Here is a 4,053-nt window from a genome sequence, read left to right as displayed (position 1 = left end):
AGAGAGACAGAGAGAGAGAGGAACAAACAAAATAAATCTTTAAAAAGAGACTGGTCACATTTTTTGCTTACTTAGTTATAGCCCTTTAAGGAACTATACTCCTTATTAAATTGGAAATAGTTTTAAAAGTCTCAGTGGAGCAAGAAGATGTAACTTAATAGTTAATGACAGATGCCTTAAATGTTGAAAATTATTCAATGCATCTCATGAATAATTCAAAGAATACTTCTGTAAACACTACTTTCAGGAGGAAGAAAATGAGTAGGTAAGTCATATATTTAATTTTTACAGTATGTAATTTAAATATAGACTTGTATTATGATCATAAAATGTAAGCACTTTGGTTAGTAAACAATCACTTCAGTAAGATCTTTCCTTTAGACATACCCCCAGCCTGCATCTCAGCAACTCCAGTGTCAGAAATTTGATTGGAATAAATAGAAGTATGTTTACCCATTTCTGCACAAGAATGTTAAAACCTGTCTAGTTATAATAAGAACTACACTTGTCTCACCTTATGAGAAAACAAAATAGCCACTTAAACAATATACTTACAGGGTATATAATTACAAAGCTATGAATACATCTAGGAAGGGCCAAGATGCATCCTTAAAGTGTCTTACATCTGTTACCCACTTCTCCCAAATACATCCTTTGCCCTTATAATCCATTCACCTATGATCATGACCATGGATAAAACCGTTAATGAGCTTAGTATTCTTGTAACTTTGAAATAATAGTTGTATAAGAAATATTTTCATTGATATTTATGTTGACACGTAAATTAGGGAAAATCTTTATATCATTAAACTATTAAAGGCTCAATGCAAGTCCATAAATGATGACTGATTATAAAAAATAGGCAATCTATAACTAAGGAAAACAAGTCATAATGATTTTAACAGTGGTCATTCTGGAATTGCTCTCTAGTTTATAGATTGTCTCTTCTTTTATTAGTCTATACATAGCCTGATGCTAATGAATCTACATATCCTGATGCTAATGAATCAAATTATTTGAAACTATAAGTGATTCATTTGCTATAAACTATTCTACAAACCAATAAATGAGTAAAACTGAGGAACAATAATGTGACTGACATAGAATCAGAGACAGCAAAACAAAGGGACTTAATGTATGTAAAATAGCAAAACTGAATCAGCATTATTGAAATGATGAGAAAATTTTGCCAATAAACCAGATATTTTTATAATCTAGTTTATTTAGAATTATATTATTTGTTATTGTCAGGGTCCATGATTCACTGAAGAATGATACCCCAAACTCAAATAGTATGCAACAACAAAGAGCATTTATTCTGCAGAGATACAGCATACAAGGGTCTACCTTACACTAAGATGGAAGAGAGATTTGTGGACTTTGAAGGATCAACTTAAAGTCCATTTGGCTAGGAGTGGGTGATTTTTACCTTTCTTATCCTTGATTTGTTGGCTATATGTCTAGAGGTAAGGATACTTTTGTGATTGGTCAAAATAATAGGGAGTTTTGAAGTCTACTCAAAACTGTTGCTTAAGCTTGGCTCAGGCCAGGTGGCAGGGCAGCTTCTAGAAGCTCCTAATGGCTGCCCATGAGGGGTGGATTTTCCAGGAATCAATCAACTTCTCTTATACTATTTCCAGTTCTGGCAAACAGAAACATAGGGCCAATCTCCTGAATTGTCAGTCTGTTGTGGAGTCAGCCTGTCTCTGGCTAACTCAGTCCTCTCAGTTATGAGCAGAAAAAGAGAGTTTTCTCAATTGAAAGAAATGTAGCGTTATGTGTGTCCTTATTAAATTGACATGTATACTGGGATATTATACTTAGAGGGTAATTGCTATAGATTATTAAACTCAATATCTGTTTGTTATAACATCATATATGTATTCAAATTCAAAAGGATGTGTAACTTGTGTGTTCATAATTTTAATTTTTTTTATTTTAATAAAACCAGAAAATGGCATTTGTTTCCCTTGCTTTTATTATACACTCTTCAAACTGTTCTTAATATACTTTGGCCTTTTCATCAAGTCTGACTGAGTTGTAAAGAAAGATACCAATTATCTCATTTGCCCTTCAGTTATATTCCTTACAAGTTATTTCAGTGCCCTTTTTTCCTTTTCTTTTTAGATTTACCTTTAATATTTCTGTTTCAGTCTGAGTCAGTTACTATTTATGTTGGTTTATGAACAGAAAGGTTTGCTTCGAAGGTAAGTAAAATTATAGTTCTCTAATCAGTGTCTTGGTGACCTGCTGATTTCTACATCAGAGATCTCTAGGTTTCTAAGTTTAGCAAGGAAGGTTTGGGGAAGTGGTGTCAGGAATATGGTATCTTAATGCCACCTAACATTCTTAGCTCAAGACTAACAAGTCAGTTCAATGTGGGGAAGGGATTTAGTCCAGGAATCAACTAATTTTTAATTAAAAAAAAAAAAACCTAAAGAAACCCATGGCAGCAAGAAGTTGTAAAAAATATTGCTCTTCACAAAAGAATCAAAGGAGTGAATCAAAAATTTCTGTAAACTTACCAGACAGGAAAAAATAAGGATATAAGCCTAAGAAAAGCCATCTTCCATACCAAGAAGGAAAAGTGGGTTTAAAGAATGAGAGAGCTAGAGTAATGGCTATAGTTGCTAGAATACGGACGGCCAGTAATTAGGAGATTGAACCTTGAGCTGGAGTTAAAAAGAAGACAGTGAATTCTTCTTTTTGCTGTCTTTTATCTCCCTGGTTTTACCCCCTAACAGCAAACCAGTAGCCAACATCAAAGTAAATGGAGAGAAGCTGGAAATAATCCCACTAAAATCAGGGACTAGACAAAGTTGCCCACTTTCTCCCTATCTATTCAATAGAGTACTTGAAGTCCTAGCCAGAACAATAAGACAACAAAAGGAGGTCAAGGGGATACAAATTAGAAAGGAAGAAGTCAAAACATCACTATTTGCAGATGATATGATTGTATATATACATGACCATAAAATACCACAGAGAACCCCTAAACCTGATAAACAGTTATATTGCAGTAGCTGGATAAAAAATTAACTCAAACAAATCAATATCCTTTCTCTACACAAAGGATAAGCAGGCTGAGAAAGAAATTAGGGAAACAACACCCTTCACAATAGTCACAAATAATATAAAATATCTTGGTGTTGTTGTTCTCACCTCGTCCAGGCAAGGACGGGAAACCAAGGAGGACTGCATATATATATATATATATATATACACCCAGCACTGGGGAGGGCTATGTGTCCTCCTTGGATTGGTCAGTCTGCTGGCACTTTAATTTACATGCACCCACTCGGTAGGGGTTGGCGCCAGATTAGGGCTAGCACCTGCACAGTGGCATTGTTTACTGAGACGGTGTACAGGCGCCATCTTTTAGGCACTGGCTGCCTACATGGTGTGACTCTAACTAAGGAAGTGAAAGATCTGTATGATAAGAACTTCAAGTCTCTGCAGAAATAAATTAAATAAGATCTCAGAAGACGGAAAGATCTCCCATGCTCATGGATTGGCAAGATCAATATAGTGAAAATGGCTATCTTGCCGAAAGCAATCTACAGAATCAGTGCAATCCCCATTAAAATTACAATTCAGTTCTTAAATGAGTTAGAAAGGGCAATTTGCAAATTCATCTGGAATAACAAAAAACCTAGGATAGCAAATACTCTTCCCAATGATAAAAGAACCTCTGGTGGAATCATGATGCCTGACCTCAAGCTGTACTACAGAGAAATTGTGATAAAAACTGCATGGTACTGATATTGTGACAGACAGGTAGACCAATGGAATAGAATTGAAGACCCAGAAAAGAACCCACACACCTATGGTCATTTGAACTTTGCCAAAGGAGCTAAAACTATCCAGTGCAAAAAAAAGACAGCATTTTCAACAAATGGTGCTGGCACAACTGATAGTTATCATGTATAAGAATATGAATTGATCCATTCCTATATCCTTGTACTAAGGTCAAATCTAAGTGGATTAAGGAACTCCACATAAAACCAGAGACACTGAAACTTATAGAGGAGATAGTGGGGAAAAGCCTGGAAG

This window comes from Mus caroli, chromosome 1 (genome assembly GCF_900094665.2).
Source record: "Mus caroli chromosome 1, CAROLI_EIJ_v1.1, whole genome shotgun sequence".
In the NCBI taxonomy this organism is placed as follows: domain Eukaryota; kingdom Metazoa; phylum Chordata; class Mammalia; order Rodentia; family Muridae; genus Mus; species Mus caroli.
Note: the sequence above shows the minus strand (reverse complement) of the source record.